Here is an 18,456-nt window from a genome sequence, read left to right on the forward strand (position 1 = left end):
TGTTATTGAATAACTTGGTCAGCCAAGTTATCCCATCATCTCCTAGGCATTTCCACACCTCAATCGGGATAGCATCCGGACCCAAGGCCTTTCCTCTTTTGGTCCCTTTCAAGGCCTCCTTGACTTCACTCTCGTGAATGCTACAGACCATAATGTCCTCAAACGATTCCACACGCTCGGAAACGCCCTCAAGGGTGGTGGTTGGGGTATTGCTTTCTGCATTGAAAAGGTTGTTGAAGTAATCCCTCCAACGAGCCTTAATTTCTACGTATCCCACCAGTACTCGGTCGTCTGAAGCCTTAATACATTTGACCTGTACAAGGTCACGAGTCCTCCGTTCTCGCAACGGTGCAATCCTCTATATGTCTTGTTCTCTTTCTCTAGTGTCTAGTTTATGGTATAAGTCCTCATAAGCCCGACCTTTCGCCACACTTATCGCTCGTTTCGCCCGACTTTTTGCCATCTTGTAATTCCGGTGATTTTCATCGCTTTCAAGTGCTTGGAGTTTCCAGAAACAATCCTTCTTGTGTCTGATTGCTTGTTGCACTTCCTCTGACCACCACCAGGATTCTTTCGGGTCCCGCTTACCGCTTCCTCTTGCTTGTCCCAACACTTCCACTGTTAGATGTCGAATCCGGCCAACAGTTTGTTTCCACATCTAGTATGGTTCACCGTCCTCGCAGAGCACACCTTCCGAGAGCGCTTTTTCTTTGAAGGTCCGCGCTGTATCTTCCTTAAGGTTCCACCACTTAGTTCTTGGCGGGTTAGCAGTTCCCTTCCGCTGGAAGCGAGTCTTGATATAGAAGTACGCTACTAAGAGTTTATGTTGGGAAACAACGTCGTCTTCAAGTAAAACCTTGCAATCAAAGAATTCCGGCATATCATCCTTCCTAGCTAGAATATAATCGATCTGGGTCTCGTGCAGACGGCTTTTATAAGTGATCAAATGTGGTTTTCTCTTCGGGAAGATAGTGTTTGCAAAGAAGAGATCGTATGCCCCTGCAAAATTCAGGAAATCCTCCCCCTTGGTTCAAGGCGCCGAACCCATATCCACCATTACCCTACCGAATCCCTTACCGTTTGCGCCAACGTGTCCATTGGAGTCTCCTCCAATGTACAACTTTTCGGTACGCCATTTACCATACCGTCTAGTGATTCCCTGAAACTCTTCTTTTCATCCTTTGTAGTACGTTCATGGGGCACATACGCACTGATAACGTTGATAGACACTTTTCCTAAAAAGAGTCTCACGAGGATGACCCTATCGCCTTCCCTTCGCACTTCGACCACTTTCTCTGCCAAGTCCTTATGAATTAGGATTCCTACCCCGTTTTTCTTTCGAGTTTCGCCCGAGAAAAAAAGTATGGAGCCGGTGCTGTCCACTTCTCGAACTTTCGCGCCCGACCACTTGGTTTCCTGCACGCACAGGATATCCACGCGCCTCTTACGTGCCACATCGTCCAGCTCGGTCAGCTTTTCACATAGCGATCCCACGTTCCATCTTCCGAATCGAATCCTAGTTGAATCGACTAGCGTCCTTACCCCTCGCACCCGTACCGGTGCATGCGAGGACCCTGTACTATTCCTATTATACACCATATCGGGACGTCGACATGTGTGCCCTTGAAAACTTTGCACCGACCTCGGGCTAGTCGGCGCGTCACAAAAGGTATTTGCGGTTTGAGTACGGGGTACTGACGGCACAACCCTTGCTAAATTTATCGCTCCACCCGGGATAAATTTAAAACCAAAGCACTACTAAGCTTATCAACATAAAATTGAATTAGACGAGTCATAACAATAAACAAAGATAACAAAACTTCAAAAACCAAAGCACTCAAAAGAAAAAACAAATCCAAATGCTAACAACTAAAAAAAACTTCAAAAATAAAGCACTCAAAAGAACAAATCCAAATGCCAACAACCAGAACACTCCCCACACTTATTACATGGATTTTCCTTCATCTCCTGAGCTCTATGATTGACTTAATCTTCTTACTCCCGCAGGAATTCAGTTTGTCTTTGCATCTTCCACTATTGCCTTCAGCGAAACAAAACTGTTGATGTGAGAAATCGAGTCAAAAGAACTTAAACCGTCAGATTGACGCGCAAGACTTTTAATACTTGCAGTTTGTGGATCATAGCGGTATAAGCAAAGACCACCTTCTTCGCGCCACATTAGAATGTCACCTCTCTTTGTCAGAGAAAATGGAGTGTAATTCGGACGATCGGTAATAACTATAGAGCCTTTAATCCATACCCACGTCGGGTCACCGTTAAGTTCTTCACTATTCTTCTCTAATAAAAACCATAACTCCATGGGTTCATCATCCCCATAAAAAAACAAAACATAGACACCCTCCCAAAACTGCGAGATTGTAACTGGGAAACTTGCGCGAATATGGTGATGGTAACTCGTAAACTTCTCATCTTCCAAGTTGAAGATAACAAAATTCAATTCTTCATCCATCCAATGTATAACTCCATTAAAAAGTAAACCTCTATTTATTGAATAGTTATACTGCATAGAACACATCAAGTCTGGTTTGTTTCTCCACCCAGTACCATCCCCAAGAGTGTAAACCTGGACCTTACCCACACCAAGAGTGTAAACCTGAACCTTACCCACACTTTTGTCCTGGCCGTAGTAAATCCGAACAACCTTATACTCATTTGTGTATTATCTGTGTGCTAGTCATGTGCAGTGAGCGTGTGTATCGCACGAGAGAATTGTCAGAGTGATTGAGTCGAGAGAAAGAGAGAGCTATATACATTGAGTCTTGTCCTGTAAACAATCTATCTTTTCTAATAATTAATTGATTACAAATCGTCTCAATACAATGTAGACATTCATTCATTGAATGTTATCATGGTATCAGAGCTGAGAATCACAATTCTCAGGGGTATCCATCCATATTTCACTAATTCAACCTTAAATTTCTTTAATCCTACTTCTTCTGCTGTTATTCTTCATTAAATCTCTGATTATTCTTCATCACAAATCTGCAGTTAAGATGCATCTTCACGAATAATTAAATCTCAGATCTAGATTTCTTACCCCAACATCTTCCAATTTCATCTTCAACAAAAGTTTTTCATCATAATTAGGTTGTTTTTTTCAATCAAATTTCTTAATCAAGATTGTTGTTCTTGATTCCTAATGCCGAGAGAGTCTGAGCGTGTTCTAGCTCGCTACACCAAGGTCTAGTTAGGGCGAATACTTAAAGTCGTTCCACTGATTGGATTCAACAGAAGATTGAGAAGTTGTTGGTCAATTCTTATTTCAAGAAAGTCATCAACAAGGTGTTGAAGAATCTTGTGTTTCTAATGATATTTCTGAGTTGAATTTCGTATTGGAGTTGTGTTGATTCAAAAGGTTTGAGTTCTCTTTATCTTGTTATTGTTGCTTATAGAGTTTAATTTGAAGTTTACATGGAGCTAGTATGGAGTTGTGATTACTGATGGTTCTTAGTGTGAAGTTGAATTTGATCCTGATGTTGGTATTGCAACGTCGTCAAGAGGATTAAGCATGTATTTTGAAGCTAAAATTCAGTTTCAGGGTTTGAGCTCTTGGTATTTCAATTTCCAGTTTGGTTGTTTTGGATTGGAATCTCTTACCTCATCAACTAAAGTTTGAGTCCCTGCTGGTAATCTCCAACTTTATCTTTAGATTACTTTAGTTTTAACCTCATGTGTTCAACTTATACATTACTATCTCAACAAAATACAATTCCATCTTCAAAAGTTGTTTTCATCATAACTAGATTTGTGGCAACTAGTTTTTTAATCAAGTTCTACTTGTGCTCATACCTGGTGCTTTTAAATCTGAGCATGCCTATCTCTGTTACACATTGTCTAGATTAACGAGAAGCTTAATGTTGTTTCATTTGAAAGTGAGGAAAATATCCTCTTAAATCAAAGATGTGCATCAGTGAGTGTATGGAATGAGAGTTTGTTGCACTATATGTGCTTAGGTTGCTTATTATCAGTTCATCCCATTGGTGCTAGTTTTGGTACAGTCCTCGTCATGTGTGAGATCAGGAGTGCGTTGGCTTGCGAATTTAATGATGAAACTGAAGATGCTGTATGGGATTGAAATTGGGGAGATATATAAGTACATGTTGATGTTCTCTTTGATGAGTCTACATCCAATTCCGATGTAGCCTGGTTTAGTTATCTTTTATCATATTCAATTGTTATTCTTTTATTTTCCTGCACAATAGTGGTACTTCATGTGTACTACAATAAGATCTTACAATAAGTTGGATTGTGAGTTGGTTCTCAAGCTTCCTGCAAGTGTTGATTTTTATTCATCAACAACTACTACTACAATATGAGTTGTATTTTTAGTGCTTGTTGGTGAATGTTTGAAGGCAGAATGGTATTCCTTTAATGTTGAGTTTGGTGATGGGATTTTTCAATGATGTTGTAGTAAGATGATTCGTTCACTCAGATTTGTTGAGAATTTGTTTTAAGACTTAATAAAGAAAATAAGGAAAAATATATATACACAATTTTTCACAAGATGAAGAGAGCTGAGACGTGGGATTCCACTACTTTTCATATTGTTATGGTTCAGTCATTACTCTAGACAATATAGCTCAAACAAAAGAAGTTGTGACTCTAGTTCTTTGCCAAAAATAGATTTCGTAAAATATTATTTGTAAGTTAAAAGCATGGCGCATCTAAAGTATTTAGAACTAAGCATGCGGCATCTAACAAAATAACAAATAATTAATAGAAATCATAAAGAAATTAAATCTATGCAAAAAGTCAATAAAAGAATTAATTCATTTACCACAATCATGAAAAGTTGCTTCCTCCGTTGTCCCAGTGATGGGGTCTAGCTCCGCATGGTGAAAACACACTCAAAGGAATTTTTCATTGCTCAAAAAGGTGTTTACAAGGAGAAAAGGTATAAAACAGGGCCTTTGTAACAGTTATAATTGTTACAGATACAACAATAAACTATTACTGACGTTGTAGCTTCTACGACTGTCACTATGTGTCGCAACCACTGTAGCAATTACGACTGCTCCTTGTAGTCTTATGTTCTTCGTATGTTCTTCAATGGCAGCAGCAGAGACAATCTCTGCAACTCCCTATTCTCTGATGTATTCTCACCCCTCACTCTTCATCCTCTCTCTGATTGGGTGCCATTAGTACTGCCATGGAAATGGGATGCCCCTTAGTAATTGAGGTGCCCCTTAGTAATTCTTCCGGGGTCCAAATAACACTTTTTGAGCAACTTTTCTACACAAGTGTATTTCTCCAAAAACACCTACACAAACACAAAAACAGAATAATAAGTACGAAAACGAGTACTAACAATACGAAACATTGAGGACAAATTAGACACATAAATGCGTCTATCAAATACCCCCAAACTTATTATTTGCTAGTCCTCGAGCAAAACTAATAAAAAATAAAATTGAGTTAATCTCGGGAGGGTTTACCAGAGGTGTACCCACAAAACCATGACTTCTAATTGGTCACAAGTATCCAAAGAGCTATGAGGACATACAAATTCTCAACCTATCTCCAAGGAACTAGAATGCCAGAGAAATTAAAGGTGTCAGCCCTAAAGCTGACTGAAGAAAAGGGGAGACACATCCGCAACACTGCTAGATAAAGAAATATCCGCTACACAGCTAGATAAACATTGTAAGATGCGTCCGCTGCTTTACAGCTGGATAAGATTAGGAGAGAGATAAAGATGAGAGGGACATCTGCTATACAACTGGACTAATTACGTGTGATGAGTTAAACCAGTGCTAGAAAGATCTTGTGCCAGATTGAAAGCGGAATAACAAAGCAACCAAATGTATCTTTCTTCGACTCTCTCATAGTGCTCAGTAGAAACAACGTCTTCTTCGGTCTTCAACTGTTGATGATTGAACCTCATAGAACCTTGACAATTAACTCTTCTCTTCGATTTCTTGCTTGACTTAAAAATTTCTACTTCCCTGTCGCCTTATTGAACAAAAAAAACTAATTATATAACAAAAAGAACGTAATGATGATTATTTTTTTTTGTGAAAACAATTACAAGACAAAAATTTACATGGCCATGAGAGAAGGACTTAGAACTTGGATCTTCGCAACTTGTGATGTCTTGGTATCATGAACTTCAACAACTTAAATCGTTTGCTCTTATAGATTTTGTAACCAAGTCTTCAACTTTGATTTTTGAATTATTCTCTTCTATTGTTGCTTCTAAACCTTAAACGTCTTCAACTTTCTTCATAGATTTTGATGTCGCCCTGCTTGTTGATGATGATAAGTTTCTACTGAGAGAGAGTTGTAATCCAGTAACTAAGACTACATTGTGAGGTTGCTTTGTCTTTCTGGCATTTCCTTCTGACCTACTTGCCTTTCCATCATGGATGGTTAGATCCATCACGGTTACCCTCTAAAAGGAACAAGTTCTCTCCTGAATTTCAAAGATCTCAATGTCTTTTTCTCTAATGTCTCAATAGGTTGTTATCTCTAGCATTCCAATTTCTAACTTTCGGTGAGAACCAGTATATAAACTTAGCTAACCGGATATTATGTGACGCTAGAAGTTTCTCCCTTACCCCCAAACTTAAATCTAACATTGTCCTCAATGTTCAAAAGATAAAATTAAAATCATGAACAAGGAGAAACTATTACCACTTGAGGGAAAAGAAATAAGGAAGAATATTATCGTGTCGCAAGAATATTGGGTTACCTCCCAAGAAGTGCTAAGTTTAAAGTCTTCAGCCAGACAATGGAAGAATTAGTCACCTCATAAAATCATATAGAAGTAGCCGGAATAACTGTGTGTCATCTGGATCAAAAAGTGTTACTCACAAGAAGAGGAAAGTGCAACAGACCCAGAAGATACCGAACATACGCTTGCTTAAGACAACTACATCTAGTTGTGGTTCAGGTTCAGGCTCTGTAAAAGGGTCTAAATAAGAAGTTTTCCTGGAATGGATTTCCTCAAAGGCATTCTGAAGATCAGGCTGAAGAGTCTGGAAGTACTCAAGTAAGAACTTAGAAGCGCATAACAAAAACCTGAATAACTGGGGATCACAATGAAAGAGGTGGTCTTCCTAAATCAATCAGATTTGACTCACACAGCTGACCACAATGAAAGAGGTGGTCTTCCTTAAGAAAATGTGTCGACCCTAATATCTTAAAGTAATTAGGTTTAGTCTCAAAACTTAATAACCGACACATCTGAAAATCATATGTTCCCACAATTGGTTGAAAAGTTTTGGTGGGAAAACACAGTCAATCTTGGTATCATAGCCTGGGTTAACCACATCAACCAGAGGATGGGTTTCTAACAACTAAGCTTTTCTATGGACATCATTAGGTTCGAGAAAATGTGTATGAAGATAATCTTGTAAGATGGTTGAGGCACATATGTCAAGTCCTACAGGAGGGAACTTTCTAAGAGTTAAAGAACACGGAGAATGATAATCACCCCCAAACTTAGAGTTTTCTGTGTCTCTATAAAGACTAGTCACAACTTCCCTAATTTATAGGTCATCAGATTCCTGGAAATGGTTAATTGATTCTTCTAAGTTGGGTTCATCCTCACTCATTTCTACGAGTTTATCATCTTCTAAGACTAGTGTTTCTAAATCGCTAGATTCTAAAACAGTATTCTCAGGGTAAACTCTTTCCTCTAAACCATCATCACAATCATATAAAGGATTATCAACGGAATTTTCTAGTAAAGGCTCATTAACTAAGGTGTTAATCATAATAACTTTCTCTGATTCACTGATAGGCACATCAAATAATGGATTATCCAACACACTGCAGGCTAAGGATCATGAACTGCATCGTCTAAAACGGTGGTATCTCTAGTCAAATCCTCATCCTTTTGAATAGGTGAATAATTATTAAAATTATTTGGATTTGAACTAGAAACAACACTATCATTATAAAGCTCAATTGGAGTAACAATTCCTGATCACTATGCCTACATATTTCATGTTCTTCATCAATACTATCCTCATCATAGTCATCATTATTATAACATGAAAATAATCGAACCTCATCTAAACAAGTAGTGCTACCAATTCTAACCTCGTTATCTTGATTATGTAAATAACTATCTTCATTCTCAAGGGTATTATTGGATACACTATATTGGCAATTCAAGTAATTTCGAGCAATTCTTTCGTTCGTCTCAGCTATCCGCTTGAGGTGGTCTTCTAAAGAAGGTTCACTCATTATTGTAGTTCTTTCGTATATAATTATACGATTCATCTCAGCTAACTTACGCGTCGACTCAGTTAACTTCCTGAGGGACTCTTCTAAAGGAAGAATAGGAACAGAGGGATCATAAAAATGACTACTTTTCAATAGTTTGATTGTATCCTCTAGAGACGTAGAACTAGTACTATAATATTCTTGCTCGTAAGACTGATGCACGTGTGAATAGTAATTGGGCTCACCAGAGTATGACCCATAACCTTCGAAAGGTTGGCATTCCCAACCACTATTCACACTATGGTCATACAAAAAGAGTGATGTCCATATTGTTCAGTTGGATATTCATATTCATTGTGATGGCTATTATAATACCAGTTCGACATCCTAACTGCAAGGGGATTCTAAACAAGCACAAAGAAGGCGGACTCGACCACAACAAGCCTATTTTATCTAGTAAACAAAAAGCATGATGGCTCCACTTAGATTGTTTCTAGAGAAGCTTCTAATCCTTCGAAAGGGAATTCGTTACAATTTAAGCAAACCCCTCTAGAATCAATCCGAGTCAAAGTAAGTTGAATAGAGGCGAGGGAAGCTGCGTGGAGCTTTGATACCCAAGGCCTCACAGCATTACAAGGCGGCGCAGTCACTCATTCAACTCACAGAAACCATCATAAACTTCGAAGTATGCTTAAAAGAGTAACCAATATTTTTCGAATGACTTTTCTATTAAGATCGTTACCCTATCGGTCTCGTTGTAGTCAGTATTTTAAGCTTAGGTTCGCGTAGGTTACGTGTTCCTAAGACGGGCAAGAAGGAAACGGTGATGAAATCCGTGTCCTTATCTTGATTTGGCCAGGCCTTGCCCATTACTAGAAAATTAAATCCGATTTCAGGTCCTCAACATATATGCATACAAAATCATCTAGTAAACCCGCTGACAGGGGATTCGCGGGTGTTTAGAATTCTTACCTCCTGTTCCAGACGGGGGATGAACCGTTGAAGTCGACTCGGGCCACAACTCCAATGTCGTGTACGAACCCGAGGGGCCGAGATGATATCGTAATCGTCGTCCTTCTATGCACACCGTTTATATTTAAAACTACCCTTCTGTAGGGTGTAAAAAAAAAAGTCCCAAAGTTCAATGTCCGAAAATAAAAGATTACAAAAATAAAAACCTTAATTACAGTTTCTAAAAAAAATAAAATAAAATATTTATATACAAAAATTTTCTTCTTCACTCCTTTTAGATTCCTCCTTTCTTTTCTTCTTTGGCTTCGCTTTTGTTTTCAACACTTTCTCCCATTTCCTTTAGCTCGGTTCCAAATCTGAAAGCAAACAAGAAATACCAAAACGCGTAAAAAGGAACAAATAAAATAAAAAAAAAAACTAAAAATAAATTTATAAACAAATCCGCGTCGGCGGCGCCAAAAATAGATGGGATTTTTCAATGATGTTGTAGTAAGATGATTCGTTCACTCAGATTCGTTGAGAATTTTTTTTAAGACTTAATAAAGAAAATAAGGAAAAATATATGTACACAATTTGTCACAAGATGAAGAGACGATGAGACGCGGGATTCCACTACTTTTCATATTGTTATGGTTCAGTTATTAACTCTAGACAATATAGCTCAAACAAAAGAAGTTGTGACTCTAGTTCTTTGCCAAAAATAGATTTCGTAAAATATTATTTGTAAGTTAAAAGCATGGCGGATCTAAAGTATTTAGAACCAAGCATGCGGCATCTAACAAAATAACAAACAATTAATAGAAATCATAAAGCAATTAAATCTATGCAAAAAGTCAATAAAAGAATTAATTCATTTACCACAATCATGAAAAGTTGCTTCCTCCGTTGTCCCAGTGATGGGGTCTAGCTCCGCATGGTGAAAACACACTCAAAGGAATTTTTCATTGCTCAAAAAGGTGTTTACAAGGAGAAAAGGTATAAAACATGGCCTTTGTAACAGTTATAATTGTTACAAATACAACAATAAACTATTACTGACGCTGTAGCTTCTACGACTGTCACTATGTGTCGCAACCACTGTAGCAATTACGACTGCTCCTTGTAGTCTTATGTTTTTCGCATGTTCTTCAATGGCAGCAGCAGAGACAATCTCTGCAACTCCCGATTCTCTGATGTATTCTCACCCATCACTCTTCATCCTCTCTCTGATGGGGTGCCATTAGTACTGCCATGGAAATGGGATGCCCCTTAGTAATTGAGGTGCCCCTTAGTAATTCTTCCGGGGTCCAAATAACACTTTTTGAGCAACTTTTCTACACAAGTGTATTTCTCCAAAAACACCTACACAAACACAAAAACACCATAATAAGTACGAAAACGAGTACTAACAATACGAAACATTGAGGACAAATTAGACACATAAATGCGTCTATCATTTGGCAGGGTGAAGAGACATCAGTTGTGTATCCATATTACTGGCACAATTCAACCAGTATGCAGGTTATCTTATGGTTTTATTGCTTATTTTGGTACAACTGTCTCAGTGAGAGTGTCCAGTTCTTGTGATACGAGTGAGGAAACTGCAACTCTATAATTTCTTCCTGGAATACAACCACTACAGCTGATATCATGGGTCTTTTGTTGTTGGTTTGCAATATTGCTTATGGTTTCCAATGTCAAGAGCTCCGTCACAACTTCTCCGCTACTCAAGCTAACTTTTGTCATACCTGTTGTTGTCTCTGCTGCTGAGCTATTCACTACGCCTGTTAGCTTTTACAGTTCATCAAGTCTGCATCAATTTTATATTCTGCAATATTACCTACTTCTCATACTACCACAACTCCATATTTTCTACTCTCTGCATCAACCACTACTATTTCCAGCATGTTTTATGTTTACTACTGCACCCACTGCGACCACTACTGCCATCAGATAAGTGATTCTTCTCCTAGTTACTTTTGGCTTCATATTGAGTTATCACTGCAGTTGTTTCTGCACCAATAATTATAGCTGCTGATGCCAGTATAATTATCAATTATAGTTCTTGAATAATGCACCTTGGGTCAGCTCAGATTTGTTGGATAAGTCATTACATGTTGGAGGAGAACGCTTTTGTGCTTATTTTTTCATCTGCAGTAGGATTGTTCCGTGAATGATATAGTTTTCATGAGAGTATTGTTGCTAGTGTATGTTTCGTTTTTTTTTACTTCGGCATCTATATTGTAGAGGAAAATCATGTTTTGGAAACTTTGAGGAGGGGACTATACATGTTTGTTTGCTGCTTTGGAAATATAGTTGGTGCTACTTTTCTTGCGTAGGTCATTAATTCTACACCAAGTACAGCTTGTTCTACGGTGGAGCTAATTTGTAGTGGACTTCAGATTTGCTTATGATAATGTTGGTGTTATTCTCTTTTTGCTCCAACAACTGCAACAACTGACCACCTACTGCAACCAACTATTCATGATGTTGCCTCTTTCTCTCAACCACTACTGTGAGTGTGTCTACTTCTTATGCAATTTGCTGCAACATCCAATGCTTAGTGTGTTATGACAACTGTACCTCCTTTTTCTGTTTCACTTCATACTATGCTTCTCCTGCTATATCTAATGGAAATTATTCTCTGGAATAACATAGAATAGATTGTGTATTATCTGTGTTTGTCATGTACGAGTGCAAACATAGAAGGAGGGTAATAGCATAGATTAAAGTGAGTGTGTGTATTATATATGTGCTAGTCATGTGCAGTGAGTGTGTGTATCCCACGAGAGAATTGTAAGAGTGATTGAGTCGAGAGAAAGAGAGAGTTATATACATTGAGTCTTGTCTTGTAAACAATCTATCTTTTCTAATAATCAATTGATTACAAATCGTCTCAATACAATGTAGACATTTATTCATTGAATGTTATCAGATTCAACATAACCAAATCCAGAGTAAATTATACCATATCAGCTATTCGTGTAACAAGGAAGCTTCACATACTCTCTAATGACAGGATTACAAATATAAACAGGATCATACATGCCATATGGATTTGAGATAATGTCATACAAATCGAACCATTAGATGAACCCACAATCGAGTTCATGTTAATTGAAGGGTTCAGTTGTTTGATCATCTTAGATGTCTTGTAATCACTCTTATCATCATCAAAAGTACTGAGCCATAGTTGGTTCTTACGATTCTCCTTATCAAACTTAAGACTGACTCAGCTGGCAGACGACCAAATATATCTAGTTTGATCTCTAACAACAGATTATTGATATGCGCCGCAGAGCCGATCCTGAGTCTAGAAGGGCCCTGTGCGAAATTGATCATAAGGCCTCTAGGGTCAACTTTTTTTTCCTAATAACCTTGAAGCAACGGTAGAAAAAGATTAAATAAGGAATTCATGGTTAATATTCACCTAAAAGAACAACAAAAATGCAAGAAAAACTTAAAAGATTTAGTGATTATTGCAATGAGGATTAAATCCATTTCCCCTTATAGCGTATGACCCATATGTAGAATTTAAATCGTGAATTGTAACTCAATTTTTCATTTTCAAAATCGAAATATATTAAATCAATTTCTCTCTCTGCATGGATTCTTCATAATATTAAGAAAGTGTTGTAAGATTGATGTTTTTTAATGTGTTTTTGAACTAGTGAAGTTTCAAATGTCCCGGTATATTAAGATAGTGCACAAAATGCGTGGACTCTTTGTAATATTAAAAAAGTGTTATAAGATTGATATTTGTTAATGTGTTTTTGTTGTTAATGTGTTTTTGAAAGGATGAAGTTTCAAATGTCCTAGTATATTAAGATAATGTAGTATTTATGATACACAAAATATTGGTAAAAATTAGAAATTTAACATTTTAGAAAATTGTCGATTTTATATAAATGGATGAAATAATGAAAAGAAAAAAAATAAAATAAAATTAGGATATTGTTTGATAATTCCTTTTAGAATAAGTCATTATAATATATACAAAGTAGAACATGAACAAGTGGACGGAAGCTCAAAAGATCATAGATGTCATGGACTTGAAATTCTCTCTACAAACATATTTTCGGGAGATAATAAATAAGAGAAATGGGTTGGGAACAGATGGTGTATACTTGGATATGTAAGGTCCTTCCCAGAGCCGGGCCTTCTGGGATCACACACTCTACACCCCCTCCGGACAGGCTCTGATGCATCGCCATTGTTTCTTCTTTTTTCTTTGCTCACTCTGGTTCTCTCTACAAAGTGCCCTAGATTCCTTGGATTAGCTCTTATACTTTCCTCTTCCTTTACAAAACCAAATAAAATACTCTTTATAATATTTTATCTTACATAAATGTCCTTTATCCATCGTCTCATCCAGATTTCAGAGGATCCAACGACCGACATGCAACTGTTCATTGGTTGCTTTTCCTTAAAAACACTGGGCGCACTCTGCCATGGAGTTCAGTGGATACAAAGCAAATTTCAATCCCACTGGCCACTACTCGTGGCACCGAAAGTTGTTGCACTCTTTTGTACCATTAACTCTTTCGGAGCCCATGCATTGCAACTATCCGGAAAGCAAATTATGATGTCCGATTGATACAGGGATAACAAATTCTAAACAAAACACTTTGTATCCCAATAGTGTCGCCCAATATCAATCATATCATGGATTTGTTTAAAAAAAAAATGAGATATTGCATTAAGAAACTAAGACTCGGAAAGAGTCGAGGTTACAAAAGAAGTAGAGCCATCATCTAATATAGGATTTAGGGGATTCCCAATATTAGATTTATCTACTAATAGATGTTTGATACTACAAACTGGAGGGAACATTCCCCATTCAACAGGTGAGTTCGCATTTCTAATAAACTTAGCTAAGCTATCCGCCACTTAATTTCCTAATCTAGGAACAAAGACAAAACCCAAAAAATTGGTACAGAGTTGAGCTAATTTGTTTGCTTCCTTCATATAAGCTTTAACACGCCAAGAGATGTCTGCATTGTGTCCATTGATGTAGTTAAAAATGCATTCACAATCTCCCTCGATACTGAAATTTTGAATATGTTTCTCCTTAGCCCAAACTGTTATCTGCAAGATTCCTATAGCCTCTGCCTCTTGTAGGTCGAGGCTTGTTGCATGTTCTGCTCTTCCTCCTTCACAGTCTCCTGTTTCATTTCTCAAAATAAAAGCATAAGTAGATGGTAAAGATTCTGATATCCAAGAAGCATCCAAATTAAACTTTAGAGTACCAGAACTTGGAACTTTCCACTTAGTATTGGTTTTCTTCCTCTGTTTAAGTCTGTTAGGTTTGCTTATTTTTGTGGACCAAAATTCAATATGTTTCTGAATTTCCAGGGATAAAGCAGGACTATCCTTGGTTTTGTTCTCGAAGATTCTATCACATCTTTCTTTCCAAATAAACCACATTTTAGTAAGTAAGAGTTCTAATTAAGGATATATCTTTCCTTGGGTTGGTCATCCAAACTTTACAGAGATCTAGAGTTGTGCTTGAGGAATCTAGGTTTAAAGAGACAGGGTTAGGAGAAGAGTTCCAAATTGATTGAGCATAAGGACAATGGAAGAGAAGGTGTTCTTTTGTTTCAATTTCATTCTTACACATTGTACATAGAGGTGTTACATCCTTAACTTTACCATAGAGTTTAGCATTAGTGGCAAGAGCATTTTGTAAACATTTCCATAAAAATAGTTAAATTCTTTCAGAGATATTTAGTCTCCATAAGGCTTTCCAAAAAGACTCCGTTAATGACAAACTGGCAATATCTAGACCATTTTCATTCAATTTTTCATACATAGATTTAACAGTGAATTCACCTGATTTGGTCAGAGTCCATCTCAGTTGGTCTTTCCTAAGATTTTGGTTACTATCCTTAAATAGGTAAATTTGGCTAATTTTGTTAGCAATGTCAATTGGAAAAACAGAGAAAAGTAGGGAAGAGTTCCATGTGTCAGTTTCATTATTTATCGAATCTGAGACCCAAACTAAATTGTTGTTACCAGAACGACTTAGGTGTTGAATGTTTTGGAATAATCCATGAATCCAATTATCTTTCCAAATTGTTAGAACATTGCTCAGTCGAACTCGCATGCGTTGCTATCTCAAGCATGTTTGTCAATGTTAGTGATCAAAACTATAAGTCTTGATTTCTAGTCTACTATAGCTAAGTCTCGGACTAGGATAGGAAGTGTAGTTGAGCTCAAGAACTCCATGGTAATCATCATACAAGACGAAGGACTACTCAAGGAACTGCTGGAACTTCATCGACTAAAAGGTATGTGGAGACTTGAACTTATCTATCACTCAAAAGTCTATCTACTCTATCTCCTATTTTGAGACAAAAGTCGTTTTGCTCTATAGACTTTGATTATACACATTTGCTATTTCGAGTCGAGTTTATCTCACCTATCTATTTCTCGAAATATTTGTTGGTAAGCTTTTGATTTGGCCAAGTTCATCTTTACCTGGTGATGAAAGTCATGATACGTTTTAATCACTTTGAAAATTGCTTACTTTGACGAAAAATAGTTTGTGAATAACAACTATATAATAACGTCCTCTAAGAATGTTTCAATGATTGAAATGAGAGTTTAGATTATATAACCAATGGTGGATATAAGCATTGTGTGGAAACACATATATGTATAAGTCCTTTTTCCTTGAACCTAAGTTTGCGAACTTTGTTGATCAAGAGAACCGGAACAAGAGCCGCGAACTCATTCCGCGAACCCAGTCCGCGAACTGGCGGAAGTTCTCGACCCGAGAAAATCTGCTGGAGTTTGAGAACTCCTTCCGGGAACTTAAGTCCGCGAACTAAGTCGGCGAAATTAAGTTGGTTATATCTAAAGACGATTGTTTGTGAACTTATTTATATTAACTAAGGAATGCAAAATGCAAACCGTGGCTATAAAGTTCATGAACCGATTCGAGTGAATCAAATCGTTTTTGCTTCGATTGTGTCTTGTGTAGTTACATAAGATTTCCTTGAAATTGAACAACTCTTTAACTAGTTCATTTGAGTCATTTGAACTAGTTATGGTGAAGAAGAATATGGTTGATATGAAAGTGCTCATATGGCTAACCATTTGGTTAACTATTGTTGAACCAAAAAATGTACATGTTTGGGTAAGGTTACACAAACCTAAAATCGTGCATTTCATTTGTATGTAACAAGCTAAGTTTTCGATCCAACGGTTGAAAGATATTAGCTTGAATATAATCAGGTTTTCATCTAACGGTGAATATTGAATGCTTTGTTACCAAGCTAACATTGATTGCAAACCCTGATTTGAAAGACTATATAAGGGAGAACTCTAGCAACTGGGAAACCTAATCCCCACACCTTCCGTGTGACGCTAGTTGTATTAGCTAGAGTCGATTCTCCTTTAACCTTAGGCTTCTTCTTGAAAAACAGGTTAACGACTTAAAGACTTCATTGGGATTGTGAAGCCAGACTGATACTACTTTCTCGTAGTTGTGTGATCTGATCTTTCTGATTATATCGTTTTGAGTACAATCATAATGATTGGCTTGAGATTTATATCTCCGATAGGGAAGATTGAAAAGTAGTCACAAACATCTTAGTCTCATCGTTTGTGATTCCATGATATCTTCTTTCACCGCGTCGATTATGATTATTGTGAGGTAATTGACAATACTAGGCTGTTCTTCGGGGAATATACCTCTGGGTTATCAATTGGTTCCTGTTCACCTTGATTTATAAAAGACGGAACAAAACTTGTAGGTATTTCTGTGGGAGACAGATTTATTTATTCCTGTAGACTTTTCTGTGTGATACAGATTTGTTTATTAAAGTCTTCGACTTTGGGTCGTAGCAACTCTTAGTTGTGGGTGAGATCAGCTAAGGGAATCAAGTGCGTAGTATCCTGCTGGGATCAGAGACGTAAGGAACGCAATTGTACCTTGAATCAGTGTGAGATTGACTGGGGTTCAACTACAGTCCAGACCGAAGTTAGTTTGTAGTAGGCTAGTGTCTGTAGCGGCTTAATACAGTGTGGTGTTCAATCTGGACTAGGTCCCGGGGTTTTTCTGCATTTGCGGTTTCCTTGTTAACAAAATTCTGGTGTCTTTGTTATTTCTATTCCGCATTATATTTTGTTATATAATTGAAATATCACAGGTTGTGCATTTGAATCAATCAATTGGAAATCCGACATTTGGTTTTTGATTGAAATTGATTGATCCTTGAACATTGGTCCTTGGTACCGTTCAGGTGTTTTCTCTTGTATTCAATTAGACTCGCAGATTTCTATTTGCTTGAGAAAGAATTGAATCAAGAAAGAGAGATATAACTCTTTGATATACTTTATTAAGATTGAGTCTAGTTGATTCTCTTGAAAGTATATTGGAGTTTTTCCATACAAATTTCTAATCGAAATATTGGGTGAGGTTGTTGTACCCCCGCTTTTTCAATTGGTATCAGAGCAGGCAAACACGTTTAAAGACCTTACAGGTATGTGTTTGTAGCGATCTGACTTTATGGAAAGTAGCGCTATCTCAATAAATGCACCACCAGATCCAGGAATTTCAGAATTCTCTTCCATGTCTGATTTAATTAAATCTGTAGAAGAAATTCTGTCTAAACCTCCACTAGGTTTAAAATCCCTTGAAGTGTTTTCAGGGCTTGAAAAGAAACTTGAAATCTTATCTCTTGATGTTGAGTTATACCTCCAGAAAGAACAAGAATCTCTTGACAAGCTAAATCAAGTTATGAGGAATAATATTCATGTTGAAGTCGACATTGAGTTACTAATCAGTGAGAGCAATGCTCCTCCTCTGCTTAATTCAATTAATTGTAACAAACTAAATGAATTACAAGAGGAGTTTAAATCTTACTCATCTGAGTATATCACTTCAAAGCATGAATCGATTCATTGCTCAATTCCTGATCAGCACCTATGTGCTATATTTTAGACCCATATTTATATTAGCTAAGCCTCGTTATTCTGCTAATAATTTTGTTTTAGACCATTTACAGGAAATAGGAGCAATTCCGATCACCGAAGGATAAACAACTATATTAGAGGCTAATTAGCATTTTGCGACAAAAAGCACCACAGTTATACTCGTGGGCACCCGAAGGAGAGAATTGAGGACCTGCAGTCATGAAGCTTGTGACACTCGTGGGGTGTAAACAAATCCAGCGGCTAACTAAGTTGATACACTCTAGTAGCACTCTATCATCACCACCACTATTTCTTTATCCTATCTCATGTGTCTGCACTACAGCAAAAAGAAAATAAAAAAATGGTTTCTCAATTCTTCTTCCCAACTTC

Source organism: Papaver somniferum, chromosome 3 (assembly GCF_003573695.1).
Source record: "Papaver somniferum cultivar HN1 chromosome 3, ASM357369v1, whole genome shotgun sequence".
Classification (NCBI taxonomy): Eukaryota; Viridiplantae; Streptophyta; class Magnoliopsida; order Ranunculales; family Papaveraceae; genus Papaver; species Papaver somniferum.